Here is a 23,718-nt window from a genome sequence, read left to right on the forward strand (position 1 = left end):
TAACAAGTGGTATCAGAGCGAGGTCGCTCTTCGTCGGATTAACACCCGGGGGAGCACGAGCTAGAGAATGGATCAACTTGGAGAAGACATCACGATTCCACCCTTCTACGATCGCGATGACTTCGCGTATTGGAAGGTAAGAATGAAGTATTTTCTTATGACTAACCAGAAAATTGGAAATGTGTATAAGTAGGTTTTATTCTTCCAATGGATAAAGGAGGAGAACCTCTCGAGAAGAAGAAGTGGACGAAGGAACAAATCCACCAATCCATAATCAACAACGAGGTAACGAAAATCTTTGAATTTTCATTACCTAATGATATATTGTGTAAGATAGGTGGATACAACGATGCCAAGGAGTTGTGGAACAACTTGGCTAAGTTCCATGAGGAGAGCTCCAATTCAAGTCATGAAGAGGAGTCAAGTGAGCCAAGTAGCTCACATCATGGAGGTATGGAATTAGAAGTTGAGGGCTACTCAACATCTAAGGAAGAAGAGGAGAAGAGTTCTTCTTCAAGATTAGAGCAAGAAGAAGAAGTCTCTACCTCCGGAAGGGATGAAGAAGAGAGCTTATGTTCATCCTCAACCCTAGGTAACTCAAGCAACTTAATTTCAAGTAAATTACATATAATGTGCTTTAAGTGTAGGGAATATGGGCATTACAAGAGCAAATGTCCAAAGAGGATTAGGAAGACTCCACCGGCACCAAAAGTCAAGGAAGCCGGAGTCTCGATACGCAAGGGCAAGGAGCACGTGGTGTGCTTCCAATGCAAATAAAGGGGACATTATAGGAGCCAATGTCCAAGGGGGAGGCAACCTCACAAGGACAAGAGACCAAGCACATCTATAGGGGGAGCTAAGGCAAACCCTAAGGTACCCTTTAAGGCACATTATTGCAATTCTAATAAGAAACATGCTAGTAGCTTTATTGCAATTGCCAATGATGATAAGCATGATAACCATAGAAACCGATACATGTGCTTAGGTGCCAAACATGTTAGTCTAAGTAAGGATAATACTAGAAATGTCAACCCTAGAGTTAACTCATCTAAGGTTAAGGAAAACCTAGATAGGAATCCCAAAACAACTAGACATATGCCTAGGAACACCTCAAAGAAAAATGGAAAATTAAAGCTTGAGGTATTAAAGAAGGAAAATCAAGTCTTGAGGTCAAGACTTGATACTTTAGAAAAGGCTCTTAAGAATTTGGAGAAGTCAAATCTAGGGTCTAAGGGTCAAAAATCAAAGCCCAAGGACATGAGAGGTTTGAGTCACAAACCTAAGTCTCAAGTGGTCAAGCCCACTTATCATAATGTTCCATTCGATTATGGAACAAGACCTAGGGCTAGGAAGACCATCACCAAGGTCACAAGGGGAGTCACCCCTAGAGTTGATCTTGATGAGTCCCAAATGACCAAGGCTTTAAAGCCTAGGAGGGTCATTAGGAGGGTTGCTAGGGAAGTCATCCCTAGTGAATATTTAGTGAACCCAATGAGCTCAAATAGGTTTTGGGTTCCTAGGAGCGTGATTCCATCACGCTAGATGGTTTAGGGTGTGCCAACCTTAAATGGATAGGTAGTTAACCTACTCATGGCAAAAGGTGGCATTTTAGGAAGTTTCAAGATATAACCAAGCCTTGAAAATGAAATTAAAAATTATTCCTAAGGTGATTAGGATGTGCCAACCACATTTGAGGAATTTTCTAGGGTCAATCTAATTGGCACATAGTGATCTAAAAATCTTTAGTCTATTACACTTAGGAATATAGAATTTATGGTAAAATGATCAAAATTATCAAAAATGGCAACTAAAGCTAGAATTAGGTATTTTCTATACCTTTATATGTTATTTGCCATATATTGTTTGTCATATGTCATGTCATGACATCATATCTAATTTACTATCATTTGAAAAGTCATGATAATGCCTAGGTTAGTTATATGTCATGCCTTATTTAAGTTTCATACTTTATGCCATGACATCATGACATTGGCACATGTTTCCACTTATGATATTATTTTATGTCATGTCATCATCTCTTGCATTTATGATCAATTAAATTGATTTAAGGATAAAAAACTCAATTTGATATGGAAATCAAATTGTTGTCTAGAAAATGCATGAGAACTTAGCGTAAGATGACCTAAACTCATATCTCACATCAAAATTGACTTGGATGTGTTTGATACACCTTAGATGTGTGTGAGATATTAGGATTATGAGTTAGGATCAAGGTGCATAGCTCTTGTACCTAGATGAGCCTAATTCTAAATTGAGGATCATAGGGAAAGCTTGTGTACAAGTCATGTACATTTAGCCCTAAGATTGTGGTCCTAAATTGAATGGTTTAAAATCATTTCAAAATTGATTTGAAAAACCTTGATGAAGCTTTTCTAGTGATAGCATTCATCATTGAGCAAGTTGATACAAAGATGAATTAACCTTGAGTTATTTCAAAGTTTTTCGAACTTTGTATCAAGATTTGAAAATGGAAGTTATTTTCATAGAAAACTATTTTTCCATGATAATATATGTTATGAGGAATGTATCCTCAAAATTTTACAATTTTTGGAATTTTTTGTAATTTTTAGGGGTTTCTGAATTTCGGGAAAGAAAAAAAATTTAGAACTCTTATCAGAGAGTTGTGGACCGATCAGAGAAGAGTCTGATCGGTCCAGAGTAGTGGGGATCGGTCACTGGACCGATCCAGGGAAGTCTGATCGGTCTGGTGACCGATCCAATAAAGGGCTGAGGGTGCCAAAATGCTGATTTTCGACTGATTGTCTGAAATTTCAGCTGGAAGTTTGCGTTTTAGATTTCTAAAGGGTTGAAACTCTCCAAGACATTGTTGGTACAATGGTCAAGGGGGAGTTGACCTTTAGGGGGAGGTTTACCTATTGGTCAAAGGGGAGTTGACTTTTAGGGGGAGTTTTTACTCGATTTCTGAGGATGAGTGATATGGGATTATCACTAAGTTGATTATTGTCTTTAGTATCAAGGGGGAAATTAAGGGTTTCAATGAAAGGTATGAGACTTTCATTAGGAAGAAACTCTTAACCTTGATTCACTCTTTTTGATGTGAGTCAAAAAGAGGGAGAAATATCTAGAGAATGTTCAAGGAAGAACATTGGAGTTTGGGGAGAATGTTCAAGGAAGAATATTGATTGGAGAACTATTGGAAAACCTAAGTTAGGTTATCGGGTTAACCTAACTTGATTATGGTTTTTGTCAAACATCAAAAAGGGGGAGATTGTTGGTGCAACCTTAGGTCAAGGTTGACCTGGTTAACCCGACCCGAGTTGACCTGACTCGAGGTGTATTTTGATGTTTGACGAGAATAGAAAAGTTGTATCTTGATGTTTGACAAGAATACAAACTTGGGAGATTGTGGGTGTAACCTTTGGTCAAGGTTGACCTGGTTGACCCAACTTGAGTTGACCTGATTCGGGTAAAGTCCAAGTATGGAGACATGGCACGGAGAAGTCCAAGTATGGAGACTTGGCACGGAAAAGTCCAAGTATGGAGACTTGGCACGGAAAAGTCCAAGTATAGAGACTTGGCACGGGAAAAGTCCAAGCAGGGAGCTTGGCACGGGAAAAGTCCAAGTATGGAGACTTGACACGGAGAAGTCCAAGTATGGAGACTTGGCACGGAAAAGTCCAAGTATGGAGACTTGGCACGGGAGAAATCCAAGCAGGGAGCTTGGCACGGGAGAAGTCCAAGTATGGAAGCTTGGCATGCGAAGTCGGAGAGGGCTCGGCAGCTCGTTCTCCGGACTAGGTCAGAGAGGGCTCGGGAGCTCGTTCTCTGGACCGGACGTGGAAGTCGGAGAGGGCTCGGTAGCTCGTTCTCCGGACTAGGTCAGAGAGGGCTCGGGAGCTCGTTCTCTGGACCGGACGAAGTCGGAGAGGGCTCGGTAGCTCGTTCTCCGGACTAGGTCAGAGAGGGCTCGGGAGCTCGTTCTCTGGACCGGACGAAGTCGGAGAGGGCTCGGTAGCTCGTTCTCCGGACTAGGTCAGAGAGGGCTCGGGAGCTCGTTCTCTGGACCGGACGTGGAAGTCGGAGAGGGCTCGGTAGCTCGTTCTCCGGACTAGATCAGAGAGGGCTCGGTAGCTCGTTCTCTAGACCGGGAAGGCTTTAGGTTTAAGGCTGGGAAATTGGATCGGTCTGCAGACCGATCCAGTGATACTATGGGTTTTCTGATCGGTCTGGTAACCGATCAGTAACCAAACAGTGGCTCACTGTAAGTTATCTGATCGGTCACCAGACCGATCAGGAAACGATCAGAGGCAGATAAAGGTAGGGGGATCGGTCTGTGGACCGATCCACCTATAGCCTGATCGATCCACAGACTGATCAGGCTTCGAAGCCAACTCTCACAGAGAGTTGGTTGATCGGTCTGGGGACCGATCAGCCTAGGGCCTGATCGGTCCACAGACCGATCAGGGTCCTCCTGGACCGATCAGGATGGAGCCTGATCGGTCCAGGCTTAGCCGTTATGACTCAACGGCTAGATTTCTGGATTCTTCTTTGTCTTCTTCTTCGCAGGTGCAGATATAAATCAGATGTCGAGGGCCTCTACAGTAACTCCTCTTCCTCACTCTTGCGATCTGAGCATTGCTGAGCTCCCTATTCCTGAAGCTTCGTGTGAGCTTCCCTCGACTGGGTGATCAGCTGCTGTTGACATCGTGAAGTTGCTGCTTCATCGAACTCCAGTCGACGAGAAGGCAAGTAAAGTGTTTTTACATTTATATTGTTCTTGTTTTCTTTCTCTATTGGTTGTACTTCATTATTGCTGTTGCAAGAGAGATTGTGGCGAGGTTTCTCCACCCAGAAGGAGTTCATATTAGCCGGTTATCCGGGGTCTCATCCACCTACGGATTGATAGGCTTCGTCCACCTTACGGACACGCCGAGGAGTAGGAGTATCATCTCCGAACCTCGTTACATCATCGCGTTTGAGGTTTGATCTTCTCCATTTTCGTTTCTACTTTTTATTTCCGCTGCGCTAACTCAAATTGTAGGAAGAAACTATAATTTGGGGTCGGCTATTCACACCCCCCTCTCTAGCCGCTATCCGAAGGTCCTAACACTAATCACCGGATTATCAAACCTTGGGAAAACGGTAACGAACCAGAACTCATAAAGATAATGACTAAATGTGTTCCAAAGAACACTTGAATGGACATCTATAGTAGACTCCTACTATGTATCAAAAGATCTAGAGGTAAGTACTTTAGAAAGTATTTTCTTTACTTTCAAATTACATGAATCTCGGTGTATAAGACAAAGAAAAGGATCGAGTCAGAACATTGCCATGTTGGCAAGAACAAATGATTCAGACTCCAAAGAATCAATTGATTAAAGCGAAGCAGCCCTAATGGTAAGGAAGTTCAATAAATTTATTCGATCTAATAAATTTAAATCACAGACAAAGAGGGATTACCGAAACAAAAGGAAGGTTCGATGCTACAACTGCAACGAAGAAGGGCACATCAAGGATGACTGCCCAAAATTGAAGAGAGGGACAAGGAGAAAGATAAGTCTAAAAGACCAACATCTTCTAAACACAAGAATCTAAAGGTCATATGGGATGAATCATCATCCTCTGATTCTGCGGTCGAAGCTTTCTTCGGACTAGCTTTATTGGCCAACCACTAAGTAGAAGATGAAACTAGCTCAAGAATGAGCATCGATGAAGGGGGAGAATCAGAAGAAGAAAGTTGCGATGAAAGGGGAGCATTAGAACATGAGATGACTAAGGTGTATGCCCTATCTCCTAAGTAGTCCTTTAATTTTATTAAAATTCTTTCTAAAGATTTAGTAAAATTAGAAAAGGAAAATGCTGAGTTAAATTGAACTTAGCAAAAACATGTCCCTTAGAGTTGTTTAAAAATTTCAAGTTAGAAAATGATAAATTGAAAATGCAAATAGAAAGTTTGGAAAAATGATGCATGCTGGAAACCAAATAAATTTCAAAAGTCAAAACTTAGAATTTATGGAAAGTTAAACTGGTACATTTGAAAACATCAAGGACAACTTAGAAGAATTCCTAGAAAATATGTACCCCCAGATTCTTAGCTAACCCAGTAGGAAAGAACATATACTGGGTTCCAAAATCATACTTAGATTAAATATTTTTTGAATCTAAGGGTTTCAAAAAAGTTAAATGTTTAAATTATTTAAGAGGCTTTATCTAGAAGTGGTTGATGATCCAATAATGAAGAAGGTCTAGTGTCTCGCCACAACTTGGAAGCTAATTACTGAATTAAATATTTAATTGACAAACTGATAAGCGTATGTAATTAATTAAGATAATGCTTTCAATCTTTGTCAATTGTTTGAAAACTTCATAAAAATTGTTTTAAATTTTTTTACTTCAAAGGGAAGGGGGGGGGGGGGGATAGGTACAAGTTTAGGGGGAGTTAGGATTTTTAAACTTTTATCAAATTTTGAATTTTGTTAACTCTTTTTATCAGTCTGAATTTTGATAAATCAATTTAAATTATACTTGATGTTGCAATTTCTTTTATTACAACTTTCTTCTTCAAATATTTGTTTTTCAATTTCTTTAATTGCAACTTGTTCGTTATTAACCTAACTTGAACTTGGGTTGATACACATCAAAAAGTGGGAGATTGTTGGACCACGTGGTTATTTTTATGTGATCAACCAAATTAAGTTAGGTCCTGTTTTATTTTGATCCATATGTCTAAGTGTGCAGGATCTTAGGAGCACAAGAAGTTAAGTGGAAGACGCAGCTAGCGAGAACGATGGCACAGGAAGGGAGTCAACGAGCTCCTTGCATCCGACAGACAAAGTGATAGGGAAGAGTACACCAATCGACGAGAAGAACGTACGCGACATTCGAGGGACGAGAAGCCAGAGCGGAAGCCTGCTTGTGGAGAAGGCTGAAAATTGGATTCATGTGAGCCTTATTTCGGTTGGCCACAATCACCCAAGCGATCGGAGTAGCAGAAGAGCGTACGGAGTCTATACTTGCTACTAGAGGCTCCTTCAAAGGACATTAAAGGCGCCTTCGAGGTGTGCCCGTGCCTCCGCCACCTTCAGGCGAAAGGCGCCCTACATAAGCATGAAACGCGCCATCTATGAGTATGGAAGGCGCCTTCGGCCAGTCAAAGTAGTCGTTCGCAGTGGATAAAGCTTTATCCACTACGCCTTGCTAGAGCCACCCTCAAGATATGGATAAGATTTTCAAAGGGTTATAAAAAGGCTCCTAGACCTAGGAAATATGTATCAACTCTAGTTCTCATTTCCTAGCACATTCCTAAGCTTTTGAAAAGTGTAATAGGTTTCTCCGCCTACACGAAGGAGATCTTGTAGCGCTTTTCTTTGTCTTAGATTAACAACCACCTAAGTTGTAACCAAGTAATTCCTTTGTGTCTTTCTTTATTTATTAGTTGCTTAACGTCATTTATATAAGTGTGCTACTAATCTAAGATGAAAATCGAGGAAGGGCTTTATTTTTCTATTTCAGGCAATTCACCCCCTCTTGCTAGCCCCACTACGCCAACTCAGACAGGCAGGTGCGGGTCAGGCAAATAGACAGGCAGGTCGAGATGGTGCCGATCTGGCGAACAAATAGGCAGGTTGAGACGGTGCCGGTCGGGCGAACAAACAGGCAGGCCAAGACACTGCTGGTTGGGCATACAGTGTAGGTCGGGCAAAGATGCCGAGTGGAGAGGCTGATCGGGCAAGTGGTCGGTCGAGCTTTGAGCAACGGACCGAGGCCTGCAATTGACACAGTTTTCTTGAAACAAATTCGCCCACCTCCGATTGTGCTTCGAGACTTACTCGAGTTTTCTATTTCCCAAGATACAATGGTTGACCGTGATTCCTACCAAGCACTGGTGGTCACGGTGAACTGAGTGGCACCCGATTGCTTTCACGGGTACTATGCCAAGCAGGAGTTGCACGATAGAGGAGGGAACGAAGGTGGAGAGCTTCTGCTTGTGCTGTTGTGTGTCCTCTGCCTGTGATCGCAATGCCCTTATATAGGAGCTCAAACCAATGGCAGCATTAATGATCTTAATGATTATTATTCGCTGAGCAGTGAAACGTCCACCATTTCTGTCACGCCCCGGAGGAGTCTCTGTCCGAAGAAATTTCGGCAGCATCTCTCCTGTACGGCGGACAATCTGAAACTTTTCTACAAGCACTATATACCTCAGCCACATGCGGCTGGAATAATAACACAAATAAAAACAATCACCACGCAGTTTATATAGATATTCAGCCTCTAGCTGTCACAACCATGCAGTTAATAATAGTAATCGCAAACAATAATACTCTGACTCGAAATCCACCCTACTCAACTACACTCGTAAAGCTCAAATCCGACGAACTCACCTCTTCTGCCGTCCAGGCAGGCATGTAGGAGAATAAAATCTAAATCATACCAAAAGTCCATCAAACGGAAGGATTTCATACAATATCCATATGTAAAATCCAAAACAAGACTAAAACAAAGTCTAATAGAGAAAAGCTAAAATAAAATAACAACTCAAAGACCAGCAGATGGACTAGCACTACGTGCTGTGGGGACCAGCGACTGGAACTGCTCCGGACAGCCTCAACCTGAAAATATATCAACAATGGAGGCGGGGTGAGTCCAACACTCAACAGGTACAACTGATATGCATAATAAAACAAATAACAGACAACACTAATCATGCGTACAGTCTCCTGAATACGAGAAGGATAAATGCAACTGAAACCAAATCAGGAGATAACTATACTAACCGGGATCAAAGTACAAAGGTAACAGGGTCATGTATCCTGTATGCATGTCAATCATATGCATCCATATAAATGCAGTAAATGCAATCACAAACAATAAATGCAATAAATGCATATGGTGACCGTGCACTCGACATCACTTGCTCCTGCGAGGCGGCCAAGTGGACGGAATCTTGTCGAGTACTCATCCTCGACCCTAAATCATAAATGGGGAGCTCAATGCTCTCATCTCCCGGTACGATGGCGGGAGGATATCTCTGCCTACCACGAGTCATCGACCAGCAGACCAAGCGAGTCCACCATCATCGGCTACTCTGCTGCTACACTAAATGCAGTGAGCCAAGCAGGCGGGCGGCTGCGGCTACCAGCTGAGTCCTCGGACCAACGGAGCCAAACAGAGACGCCACACACCTGTCGATATACCACTAATCCATGGGTGGTGGTGTGTGCAGTACATGTAACTGGCGATGCACTCACAATAATGGAGCAGACAACCGCACAGCATGCAATCATGCTAGATGATGCATGACTCTAAACATGGCAATATCATGAATAGCATAGCAAGATCCATACATAAATAAAAGGTGTACCACAAGTCAATGTATCAGATGGAAGGTACACAACAGATAGGGTATCATATAAACCCTAGGTCTTGAACATGATGTATCACATGGTTGGGTCACTACCGAAAGCATGTATGGTCAGATAAATAATAACATGCAGTGCATAATAAATAAACAAATATGTAACAGATCATGTAGTGACCAACCGAATCAAATGGAAAACACAATTCTTGCTATATGTTAAACACTTTATTATGCATATCAAAAGACATAAGTCAAAGTACCTGCCTCCAATAAAGTGGCCCAATCCGTCCAAATTCGGACGTCGAGATACTCGTCTCACGTCAAAACCCTAAGTCACGAACAAATAAATATATTTTATTTAGCTACAATTTACATAAATAGCTAAATAAATTCTTAAGAACTATTTAGGGCAAAACCCTAAGTCAACCTACTAACCATATAATTCAAATTCACTACAAAATGTATCACGATCCTACACTTTACCTCAAATCACAGCCACTGATTGCTGCTAATCGTTTACTGCTGAAATGAGGGCTACCGGAACAGGGGCAACTGCTGGGAACAAAACAAACAAACCAAATCATCAATTTTCCTTCCAAACTATGTTCCCAAAATATAACCATTACCTCTACGGTGGCAGTTCCTTGTGTCTAACTGAAACACCCCTCACAACTAGCTGCTGGTGACTTTCTGTGGCCGGAGAAATGGCTGACAGTGTACACCACCAAAAACCCAAATCCTAACAGCGTAAGGATTTGGTGAAGAAGGAACTCGACAGTGGAAACTAGGGCTCGGCAGAACCCTGCGACCTCAACTAGAGCTCACGGCAACCGTGCTAGGGCTAAGGCTTCGTCAACAATGGCAGCAAGCTTTCTAATGACTGGCTAGGTCAAGAAATGGCGGTGCTGAATCGGCAGATTTAGGGCAAGGGAGCTTGGTCGGCTGTCGGCGCTCGGAAGAGGAGAAGAAGAATCTCGACACCGAGGAGGCGGCCGGTGGAGATGCTAGGGCAGAAGGGAGACCGGCCGGGTCGCGATCGGGGACCGAGAGCCGGCGGCCAGTGATCGGGATCTCACGGCTAGGGCGACGGGCAGTGGCGAGGGGAAAAGGTGAAACCCTTAGCCGAGGGCTATTGTACGCAGAGGGGAAGAAGAAACCGCCGCGGCCGGCCGTTAATGCTCCGGCGGTTAGGGCTCGGAGGCGTCGGGCGCAAGGGGGAGAAGGTCGCGGCGTCGGGGGGTTTCGGCAAGGTGAGAAAAAGAAAACAAATAAAGAAAATAAAAATGAAAAAGGAAATGTAATTATAAACATTTCCTCACTTAACTGGGGTAGCCAAAACAGGCTTTTCCGGGCCTTATTTTTATCCCCGTGAACTCGTCCATACGAGCTCCGAAAAATTCCCGAAAAATTTCCAAAAATTCCGAAAAATTCCCTTATTAATATTTCCTATTTTCCGGTATTTTACATTCTCCCCCATTAATAAAAATTTGATCCCCAAATTTTGTTATCTACCATCAGCAAGTACTAACAACAGATATAGAAAGTATAAATGTTGAACGGTAAACTGAATCACATACCTCACGTAAAAAGATGGGGATATCGAGCTCGGATCGTATCCTCAAACTCCCAAGTAGCCTCCTCGTCCGAATGATGCTGCCATCCGACTTTAACCAGTCGGATAGTCTTGTTCCGCAACTGACGCTCTTTCCGGTCGAGAATCCGTATCGGAACCTCCTCATAAGTAATGTCAGGCTGAACTGGAACTGGAATATCTGCCAGCACATGCGTCAGATCGGGCACGTATCTCCGCAGCATAGATACGTGAAATACATCGTGGACGCCTACCAGGGACGGCGGTAGTGCTAGCCGGTAAGCTACTGCTCCGATCCTCTCCAAGATCTCAAAAGGACCAATATATCTGGGGGCAACACCTCTTAAATCAAATCTCTTCACCCTTTTCGTGGGTGAAACACGGAGAAATACATGGTCACGAACATGGTCTCGCAATAACTCTTGCGGCGGTCATCGCAGACTCTATCGTTCCAATTCCAATATCATTTCACGGAACTGTCATGGTGCAGATTTCTAATAACCCATAGAGGATTAGTAAGAGAGTTCAATACAACGTCTAAATTACATTAGTGATAAAATATAAATACATTAAGCCACACAATGGCGGATGCTCCTCCCAGCGCCTCCAAAATCCATAACACATGATCTCAAGTCCTCAAGAGTCGAATAGTCGCTCATTGTCCATACATGCGTGGATGGAAAGTCATGCTAAATCGGGTGTGTGCCCAAGGCTGCTGCGGACTCTGCGAAGCAGACGTAAACCGTGGATCTCTATCCGAAATGATACTCAACGGAATACCATGTAGTCCGATAATCTCCGACAATACAGATCCGCCAATCGATCCAGGGAATCAGTCCTCCGGATCGCTAAGAAATGTGGGTTTGGTTAATCGATCAACGATTACCCAAATCGCATCATGGCCTTCGTGTCCTCGGCAATCCTACCACAAAGTCCATGGTAACGATCCCACTTCCACTCGTGAATAGGAATCCGTGAAGTAATCCTGCAGGTCTCGATGCTCGGCCTTCACCTCTTGACAGACAAGACATCTAGCTACGAAATCCGCGATGTCTTTCTTCATGCCGTTCCACCAATAGGAATGTCTCAAGTCTCGATACATCGGGTCCCACCGGATGGATCGTCGTCAGAGCGGTGTGCCTCAAGTAGCTCTGTAAGACCGGATGAGACCGAGTACGCATAATCGCCTCGGAGTATATAACACCCTCCTTGTCTCGTGTAAACTCGGTCTGCTGGAAGCTATCATCGCTAATGAGCGCAAATGCTGATCACCGACTGTGCCTCTCGGATCTTCGTCCCGATCGACGGTGAGCAACCATAGTAACAAGAATACCGCTCTGAGATCCCTGCTCCTCAAGTCTAACTCGGATCAAGTCCGTGATCAAGTCCGGTGGCAAGCCAAAGTCGCTCTGGACTTCCTGAGTGCATCTGCAACCACATTAGCTTTCCTGGTGGTAGCTAATGGTACAATCGTAGTCCTTCAGAACTCCATCCATCTCCTCTGTTGGAGATTAAACTCCTGGGTGAAAATATATTTGAGACTCTTATGATCGGTGAGAATCTCAAATGTGATACTAAAAATGATGTCGCCATAGCTTCAGAGCAAAAATGATGGCGGCTAACTCCAAGTCATGAATCTGGTAGTTCTTCTCATGCTCCTTCAACTGACGAGAAGCATAAGAGACTACTTTGCCGTGTTGCATCAGACGCCCAAACCCTCAAGAGAAGCGTCGGTATAGAGTACAAATCCATCCTCTCCGGAAGGTAAACCAAAGCTGGGCCGACACTAATCTCATCTTGACTCTGAAAGTGGTCTCGCAATCCTCGGTCCATGTAAACTTACACCTTTCCGGTAAGGCGTGTCATAGCAATACGCGAGAAACCCTCGACAAAGCGTCGGTAATATCCGGCCAATCCTAGAAAACTACGGATCTCTGATCGACTTCGGCTGCTCCCAAAGCCTCGATCTTCCGAGGTCTCTTGAAATACCTCTGCTAGAAACCACGTGTCCCGAACCGGTGAGGATAACCAGAATGCACACTTCTGAACTTAGCGTCTGGTGATGTCGTCTAAGAATCTCCAAGACTATACGAAGATGCTGTGCATGCTCCTCCTCGGAATGCGAATAGACCAATATGTCATCAATGAAAACGATAACAAACTGATCAAGATACTCCAGAAATATGCGGTTCATCAAATGCATAAACACCGCTGGAGCATTAGTAAGCCCAAATGGCATTACCAAAAACTCATAATGACCGTATCGAGTACGGAAAGCTGTCTTCTGAATATCTGAGTCTCTGACTCTCAACTGATGATATCCGGATCGCAGATCAATCTTAGAATACACTGATGTACCTCTGAGCTGATCAAACAAATCCTCGATCCGTGGTAAAGGATATTTATTTCTGACGGTCACTGCATTCAACTGTCTGTAGTCAATACATAACCTCATGGTGTCGTCCTTTTTCTTGACGAATAATACCGGAGAACCCCATGGGGAAACACTAGGGCGAATGAATCCCCTGTCTAAAAGCTCCTGGAGTTGAACCTTCAGCTCGTTTAACTCTTTTGGTGCCATACGATATGGAGCTTTCGATGCCGGTGTGGTTCCCGGAATCAACTCAATAGCGAACTCCACTTGTCTTCTGGGAGGCAAACCTGACAGCTCCTCTGGAAATACATCTGGGTACTCCCGGACTACAGGAACGTCGGAGAGCTGCGAACTGCTTCTATCCTCGGTACTGATCAAAGATAACAGAAAACCCTGACAGCCATGAAACAGCAACTTCTGAGCCTGTATCGCCGAAATGATCGATAAGTCGTCGTCTCTGATGCCAGTGAAATCCCACGAGGGTTGGTTCGGAGGTCGAAATGTGACCACCCTCGTCTGGCAATCAACTGTGGCATGATATGCTGACAAACAGTCCATGCCAAGAATAATATCAAAATCGACCATTTCTAATACTAAAAGATCCACTGTAAGTATTAGGTTGCCAAAATCTAACGGGCAACCTCTGACCTCCTGGGTGACGTCCAATGAATCACCGGACGGTAAGGAGACGGTCAATCGCTGGGGTCTGAAAGTGGGTAATCTACCAACCTCCCGCATAAAAGTGCGAGATATAAATGAATGCGAGCTACCAGTATCTATCAGTATATCTGCAGATAAGGCATAAATAGAAATCATACCGCGGAAAACGGATCCATCGGCTCGCTGCGCATCCTCTCTGGTCATCGCATGAACACGTCCAGTCTCTGGCGGAGGAGGAGGAGGTAACGCTGCCAGCGGCTGCTGTGGCTGGGCAGAAGCCTGCCTGGGACTGAGTCTGGTACTGGCCTAAAGGCTGAGGCTGCATCTGATACTGCCCCTGCGTCGGATAATAAAGTCCCGAAACAGAACTCTGAGGTGCTATGGAAGCACTGGAGTACTCCTGTCCAAGCATGCCAAATGCCGCTGCTGCAGGTGAAGCACTCCGCTGCTGGCCATGTGAAGGTTGGGCTCGTCGCCCTCCTCGATAAGTTCCGGACTGACTGGACTGTCCTCCAAGATCAGACCGTCCGATAGTCATATGCTGAGTCTTCTGCGGACAATCTCGACTCTGGTGCCCAAGCAGTTTGCAATGAAAGCAAACTGACTGTCCCAGAGCACAAGCTGAAGTGACATGATCTCTGGACCCACATCTGAAACAGCGAATGTCGCTGGCGGGTTGTTTCCGGCTCTGCTAGGAAGATCGGAAACGTCCTGAAGAAGACTGCCCTGATTTCTGAGGTTCACGTGATACCCCAGATGTACCCTGATCTGATCGACTACGCCTGCTCTGCTGTGGTGTAGGCTGAGGCTGCTGGATCTGACCAGATGTCTGACTCTGCTGCTTCCTTTTCCTATTCGGAAAAACTCTCTGCTGAGCTGACTCAATAATGAGGGCTCTGTCCAACATCTCCGCATAAGATGTGATACCAAGACCGACAAGTCTTAGTTGCAAATGTTCATCCAGCCCCTGAATGAACTGCTGCATACGTGAACTATCCTCAGCAACTAGCTCTGAACAAAATCTGGCCAATCTGTCAAATTCTGCATTATACTCAGTCACGGTCCGATTATTCTGTCGCAAACTCAGGAAATCCTGCCGACGAGCCATCTGATAAGCTCGTGGAAAGAAACGCTCACCGATGATGGAACGTTGAGTAAGCCACCAAGTGTCGGCCGCGTCCCGTAAGTGAAAAGCAGCCAGCTCTGCTTTCTCCCACTCGGAGCAAGCAATATAAAAGAAAGTCCGCTCCATAGTCTCAATCCAAGACAAGGCCACACTCGGATCTCGGTCTCCTCAGAAGAGTGTGAATCGACTCTTCATCGATTCTGCCAACACTGGAATCCTGGCTCATGCCGCGGCAAAGTCAGTGAGGTGTGTCGGAACGGCTGTCGGAACTGGCAGAACCACTGGAGCTGGTACTACAGGTGGTACCGGTGCATAAACCGGAGGAGGTACTCCCGGTGCTGCTGAGTAAACTGGAGCATATGACGTCGGTGGAACTGTAGGGCGAACATAAGTGGCCGCAGCTGGATGTACGGTAGGCAATGGTATCGAATGTGGAGTAGCCGGTATCCCTAATACAGGTGCTGCTGAGTACACTGTATGTACTGGGGGCACAGGGGCTGCTGGTGCCGGATACACGGTAGGCCCAGGTGGCGGTGGTGTCGGATACACAGTGGGTCCAGATGGCGGTGGTGCCGGATACACCGTAGGCTGTACTGGAGCAGGAGTCGGGTATGCCAATGGTACCCCTGATGGTACCGGAAATACAGTAGCAGTGGATACTGTCGGTGCAGCTGAGGTAGGTACCTCTAAGGGAGCCATCGGGGTCTGAGAGCCCGACGCACCCACAGTATGCTGAGTCTGTCCCTGGCTGACAGGCTCATCAACAGAAGGCATCTCTGGTGTATCCAGAGATCCTGCGGTCCTCGTACGTGCTCGTCCAGCACCACGTCTCGCAGCAATACGTGTAGATCACCTCATATCTGTTAAATTATATCACAGATATTACTACAAGTGTCAACACTTACTAAAATAATTTCATACCTAATTGCTGTCTGGAGATGTTCCGTCGCTGTCCAGTCCCCAAAATGACCTCGGAATTTCGTACGAGAAAGAACAAACACCGGAAATCCATATAAATCCAAAACGGAAGTCCATAACATAATCGAAACGGAAAAATCCGTGCAACCCAAAATAACTGCCTAGACCAATATGTCTCGCAACTAGGGCTAGTATAAAAATGTCTAAAATACTAAAAGCAGGTATCATACCCTGCTCTGATACCAATAAATTGGTATCAGATAAATCTCAAAAATCCAACACACGGAAACCCAACTAATATCGCCAAACTTTGGCGCTCTGATACCATATAAATTGGTATCAGGTTATCCCAAATATCCAAAATACGAAAACAACGATCGCAAAAACTAAATTGGTATCAGATAAATCAACGAAAATCCAAAACACATAGCAAGTATCGTATACCTGCTCTGATACCACTAAATTGTCACTCCCCGGAGGAGTCTCTGTCCGAAGAAATTTCGGCAGCATCTCCCCTGTACGGCGGACAATCTGAAACTTTTCTACAAGCACTATATACCTCAGCCACATGCGGCTGGAATAATAACACAAATAAAAATAATAAAAAGGAAAAAGGAAATGTAATTATAAACATTTCCTCGCTTAACTGGGTAGCCAAAACAGGCTTTTCCGGGCCCTATTTTTATCCCCGTGAACTCTTCCATACGAGCTCCGAAAAATTTCCAAAAATTCCAAAAAATTCCCTTATTAATATTTCCTATTTTTCTGTATTTTACAATTTCACTCATTATCACTCGACCATTTTGATTATGCATTAATCTCGAATTTAATGCATCCGTTACACAGCAGCAAAAGGTTTACGTGGCAAAATGTTGATTGTTCCACTTGGGCAAATTTTGTCTCGACCGGTCCGGCATTCGACTCGCGTAGGTCATGCCCGCACACGAGTCAACATGGTTCAGTACAATCCGGGTCCTGAATTTGCACCCCCGACCCCCTTGCACCCACGCGTTAGAGAGAGGCTCTCCCCATGCATTTGTTCATATCCTCAATACATGTGAATCAATATAAATCAACCAATATGTAAAGAAACTCCCAATGTGAGACTAAAATTTTATTTACAATGGAGCTTCTATCCTCTTCCACCTCTTCTTCATTCACATATATTCAACACAAACTCCTTCAAAAGTGATGACGTCAACTTTAGAGCCAGATCTTCATCATTAAAAGTCACGTCCATATTCATCGAATCAATTAACACTAATAATGTGATCATTTATAGTGATACTTGAAACATAGTTAATGCATAACAATTTCTTCATGTAGAGTTTGTTCTAACTACTTTTGTTCAAGAATTTTTTCTCCCTGTCATCCATAATCTATTTGCAGAAGTTTCTTTAGAAAATACCTACTTCTATTCTCTAGAAAAGCTCAGTCGAATTGTACCACATGTCATTCAATTGATCATCTTCCATTCCTTTTCCTCAACTTCATCTAGTTTCTCTCCTTCAATGTCAATTCCTAGACCTCGCCAAAAAAGGATATCTTGAACTTCACTTTGTCACATGCCAAAATTACCGGTGCCATCAAAAATCTCCACTGAAAATCTAGCATTAGACACTACATTTCTAGCCAAGATCGAAGACGAAGAAAATGTTATCGCTGATGTCATTTCTGCTACAAATTTAGTTAATAGATGAACAAAACAAAATGACAATTAGCCCAAAAAAATTTCTTTCTGATGTGGAAGATCAGCATAAGCCGCAACCACAAAGCATACTCAAAATAAACTTCGTTTTGATACAAATTGCTGTGGAACTCAGGTTAATTTCCACTGATATTCACCTTGAGAACTATTGCATAGGTGGCTAAAGAATGATTGTACTAAAGAAACACCTAAAAAACTAATTTACAACAATTATACCCGACAATAGCTATTAACCAAACATAAAAGACAACACTAGAATTTAATGAGTTTTGGCCAATTATACCTAAATCCTCAAACACTATCAAAAATAATATTTCACTAATTTAAAAAAAAAATGATAATCTCAGTTAGTCTTATTGATTATCATTGAAGATGATCGATTTATCCTCATAAAAAATTTTCATCGATCATCAAGATAAATCGGAAAGCGCACGCGGTGACTAACCTAAAATCCTTTGGTTACATCCTTTATTTGGAGGAAATTTTTTTATAAATACGTTGAATTGAAGTTTGAATCGTAGATAATTGGATGATAATTTGAATGTTTTACTATAGTACCATAGCCCTAGGAATAATATTTTACTAATTTAAAAAATATTACAATAGAAGAAAGAAAGATTTAATTGTCTCAATGCAGGAGAGGAGACAATTTTGATATCAAATCAAAAAGGCATATGAGTCATTTATAGCCTTAACACTCCTTATTTTCTAATTTCCGACAGGATTACTTAATTTTAACAAACAAAAAAGATAATGGACCAAAAATAAATAGAAAAAAAAACAGGTCAGCCTGATGTCACTGTCTTATGGGGATCAACATGCAGATAATGATCCTGTATCAGTGGTGGTCAGAGGTAGACATCTAAAGCACCAACTCAACCAGCCTCCTCAATATATAGCAGATCCTGACATCGCCGTTCAACCCAAAGATGACTGAGCTACCTGGTCGGGAATGGGTTCAGGTCTCAGGTTTTAACAGGTCGGAGGCTTGATTAGGGTTATCCGAGCAGCATCAATCATCATCACGGTCGTCAAGTTGTTTCTAATAAGAGCTTAATTAATCAGTGGAGAATCTTGGAATCTATATAAAAAAAATTGTAAATTGCTGTTTTATGTTGGTTGGATGGCTCATAAGGTTTGACCTACCCTAATGTGGAAGTTTTGGACCATCTGTTAACTAGGTTCCATTTGTTCCACAAAATCTTATATATGCGTAAAATGTTTAGCAAAAGGAAAATAAAAATAAATTCTGTAACATTTTTTTTTAACAAAGACATGGCCTAATATTAGTAACGACACAATAATTTCTAAAGACTATTCACTATAAATTATAAAAATTTCATAAAAATAAGACAGAAAATATAAGAAAATTTTACTAATTATAATAAAATAATTATAAAATAAATATATGTAAATACTATAAAAAATGAAGGATTTTTTTTGTGAATTGAAAATTTTAAATTTATGTCAAGACACTAGTGTTCATTAAAAAATAAAAATAATTGAAAAGTATAAATCATAATTGGTGCAGTAATATTTCCCAGTTAGATAATAGAAAATCGCTTGTATTATAGTCTAGTTGGTACATTAACTTAATTCAAGCTCCACACCATCTAGTCTAGTAAGATTATGTTCTCTATGATCACATCTAATTCTAGGGTCTATGTCATTGAGTTCAGCGTAGCAAACAAAAAGTTAGAGAATCAATTTAGTAACTCCATTATATAATATCCTCGATCAATTTTGATATGGTCAAATGAGTTAAATTAGATCCTATAGATTTTATATCTTATGTCTAAGTGTAAAGAGACTTAGGAACATAAAAAATCGAACGAAAGACGCAGCGAGCAAGAAAGATGACACAGAGAGTCAACGGGCTCACTGTATCTGTGGGATGAGAAGCTATGGAAAGGTACATCAGTGGACAAGAAGGATATGCGCAACTCACCCAATGAACAAGAAGCCGAGGAGGAAGCCTACTTAGGGGAAGACCAGAGTTGGGTTCGAGTGAGCATATAACTTTGAAAAACATGTAAGCATGTACACATAAGTTTGAAAAACATGTAAACATAAGTGATACGGGTTATAGCGAGCGGATCTCGAAGATGACGTGGTGGTTAAAGTCAAAGTAAGGTGGGGGTCAAAGTTAGACTAGGGGATGGGGGGCGGCACTTCCCATATGATTCTATCGACCGCCCCGCGTTAAAATTCTAGGGTCTTGCCCGAGTGGTTACAAAATAGGACAATTGAATAAAGTCGATCGGCCGTGAAGTCAGTCATATATAAAGACTCTACTATTTTACTCTGGAAATTAGGAAATAATGTACCCGATTAGTCAAGTAGCCGACCAAGTGCAAGGGAGCCTATCCCAGTGAAAACTTGACCGAGATGTAAGCGCTTACGCCTTATAAAACTCTTAGTATAAGACTGGTCAGATATAGGTCGGTCAAGTATAAGGCTCTCCGTGTACACCCGACTGGGTAAAGACTGGGCGGGCTTAAGAACATTTGGCCTCATAACGTTCTTAATATAAGGTCGGTCGGATAGAGGCCGGTCGAGCATAAGGTTCTCCATATATGCCTGGCTAGGTAAAGATCGGGCGGGCTTAAAGACACTTGGTGACATAAAACTCTTAGTATAAGACTGACCGAACAAAGACCGGTCGAACATAAGGTTCTCCGTTTATGTCCAGCTAGGTAAAGACCGACAGGTATAAGGACACTTGACCTTATAAAAATCTTAGTATAAGACTGGATAGACAAAGGACGATCGAGCATAAGGCTCTCAGTGTACGCCTGGCTAGGTAAAGATCCGACGGGCTTGAGGACACTTGGCCTTATAAAAGTCTTAGTATAAGACTAGCCGAACAAAGGTCGATCGAACATAAGACTCTCCTTTTATGCCCGGTCGAGTAAAGATCAAGCGGGTTTAAGGACACTTGACCTTATAAAACTCTTAGTTAATACTAGTCGGACAAAGGCCAGTCAAGTATAAGGCTCTCTGTCTATGCCCGACTGGATAAAGACTAGGAGGACTTAAGGACACTTGGCCTCACAAAATTCTTAGTATAATGTCAGTCAGATAGTGGTCGGTCGAGCATAAAGCTCTTTTTGTATTCTCGGCCAGGTAAAGATCGGGCAGGTTAAGGACACTTGGCCTCATAAAGTTATTAGTATAAGGAAACCAGATAGAGGCCGGTCGAGAATAAGGCTCTTCGTGTACGCCCGGCCAGGTAATTAAGAATGGGCAGGCTTAAGGACACTTGGCCTCATAAAACTCTTAGTATAAGATTGGGCGAACAAAGGCCGGTAGAATATAAGGCTCTCCGTGTACATCCAGCTGGGTAAAGACCAGGCGGGGTTAAGGACACTTGGCCCTATAAAATTGTTAGTATAAGACTGGTCGGACAAAGGCTGGTCAAGCATAAGGCTCTTCATGTATGCCAGGCCAAGTAGACACCGAGCAGACTTGAGGACACTTGGCCTTATAAAACTGTTAGTATTTGACTGGCCGGATAAAGATCGGTCGAGCATAAGGATCTTGTTGTATGCCTGGTCGGGTAAAGACTGGACGAGCTTAAGGACACTTATCCTTAAGAAACTCTACACATCCGCTCGGTTAGGCATAGGTCGATTAAGTTTAAGTAATCTAATGTCACATTTGATGGTTGCTACTCAGAATATCGTGCTGGTTCCCCTGTACAAAAATTTTGTACAAGTCCCGAACATTTCCTAACAACCTATTATGTTCTTTAGAAATTAAATTTGGAATCGCAAACAGAACTTAAAATTATTGCACTACAAGAAAAAAACCTTACAACAACGGTTTTTCACCGTTGTCGTAGCCACTTTCGGACTGTTGTTAAAGGCTGTGTTGTTAAAGGGGGTACCCAAAGACAACGGTTTTTAACCGTTGTCTTTGAAGACAAAGACAACAGTTTTTACAACGGTGAAAAACTGTTGTCTTTTCCTTCAAAGACAACAGTTTTTCACCATTGTCTTTGAGCGTCTACATTTAATAACAGGGTCTTCAACAACAGTTTTAAACTATTTACGACAACAATGAAAAACCGTTGTCTTTTTTTGATAAAAAATAAAAAAAATATTAAAATTTATTATACAATTTTCTAGTATTATAAATCATTCAAAATACTAAATTTGTAAATAAAATTTAACATATAATTTTCTAACATTCGAAAATAATATTTACAACATTCCGAAGAAATTTCAAAAGCAGCCAACAAAATGACAACGACACTATTAAAACAAAGGTAGAACAACACAACATCCTAATCCTAGAAGAGTAACACAACATCCTAATCTTGATATCCAGTTTTGAAGAGTTGGATCATTTGAACTACTTTTACCATGTACAACACTAGAAGAGTAACAAAACACTACTTCTTAATTCTCCTAATCCTTCATCTTCTTCATCCTTGCCATGTTTGCATCGTACTTGGATCGAAGTGGACCAAGTAGATAAAGAAAGAAGATAAACTAAATGCCTTCATCTTCTTCATCCTTGCTTCTTAATTCTCCTAATCCTTCATCTTCTTCATCCTTGCTTCTTAATTCTCCTAATCCTTCAAACTCCACCTGTAAGAAGAAGATAAAGAAATGTCACTTGATCTAAACTAAATGCCTATGAATAATAAAAATGCATTTTCCTGTTTAATAAAGGATGTGATAGCTTGTTTCAACTAATGCATTTGTTTCACCATATCCTATATCAATGAACAAGCTAATGCATTTGTTTCAACTATTTCCTGAGCAACTAAATTGTATTGCTGAATGCATTGTGCCTGTTAGTACACTCAAGTAAGACTGTGACTTAACTTAATAAATTGAAATTATGTTAAATTATATATCTGAAATAGTCATGATAAAGGAAAATTGTAAATAATATTGTGACAGAGGCTATCTGGAACAATCTTGTAAGAATAAAAGGTTATCTTTAGGATCATTACTAACCGAAACAACTTGAGAGCAAAGCATTGAAAATGGACCTTTGATTTCACTGTTGCATTGGTATGGAATAACACCATATGTACACTTAATAAGTGAAATTTGTAGCATTGAACTGTACCGTCAAAAATCCTCCAATGGACAAACTACAAGTATGTTAAACTATCTCTCTAAATAATTACACTGGGAGCAAAGCATGGCTAAATACATCATCAATTAGGAACAAACTACTAAGAATAAAGAAAGGAAGAATGTAGATGAACTGAAACAACTACTGGCTAAATACCTAAGTGGATCTTCAAAAGTATAGTTATATTGCAAAATTGTTTAAGCGTGGCTCTTGAGTATGCAATATCAAACAGTATAAAGGAATCCAAAAGAAGAATGCATGTGCACAAATGTTAGGAAGGTGAATCCAATGGTCAATTGCATTTTATGGACCTGAAGAATTTTAACTTTTTTACGCAGATCATCAACTAATCTTGTGGTTGGTCTTTCTTGAAGTTCTCTTCTTATCTCCAAAAGAGCACTATCCTGCAAGAAAATAGAGATATAGAGATTAGGAACTGTAAGCATTGCTATTTTATCAAATCTAATTGTGTTAATAAAGGATGTGATAGCTTTAAACATGTCCAAGATCATATTGTTGTGCCGAGAAATTGTGATAAAATTTTAATTGAACTATAATTGTTGGTCATCTCAAATGCCAAAATGTTGCAACTTATACTTCATATCAGTTATCGTATAAAAAATTAGGTATAAACAAAGAACTGAAACCTTTTCATTGATTAGTGCATTCAACTTCTTTATCTCATTCAAATGCTGCTCCCTCCCCTTTAATAATGTGGATTCCATGTTATGAAGCTCCATATTCAACTCAGAGATTATTTTCTCCTTTGCATTCAAGGAGCTCTCCAACATAATGTTCATCTCCACATCACTACAACAGATGCATTAAAAAAAAGAATTGAATAATAACCAGGGAAAAATGACAACATCTAATAAAAATTTGCTTTAAACAAAACAATTAA

The sequence above is a fragment of the Zingiber officinale genome, chromosome 11B (assembly GCF_018446385.1).
Source record: "Zingiber officinale cultivar Zhangliang chromosome 11B, Zo_v1.1, whole genome shotgun sequence".
Classification (NCBI taxonomy): Eukaryota; Viridiplantae; Streptophyta; class Magnoliopsida; order Zingiberales; family Zingiberaceae; genus Zingiber; species Zingiber officinale.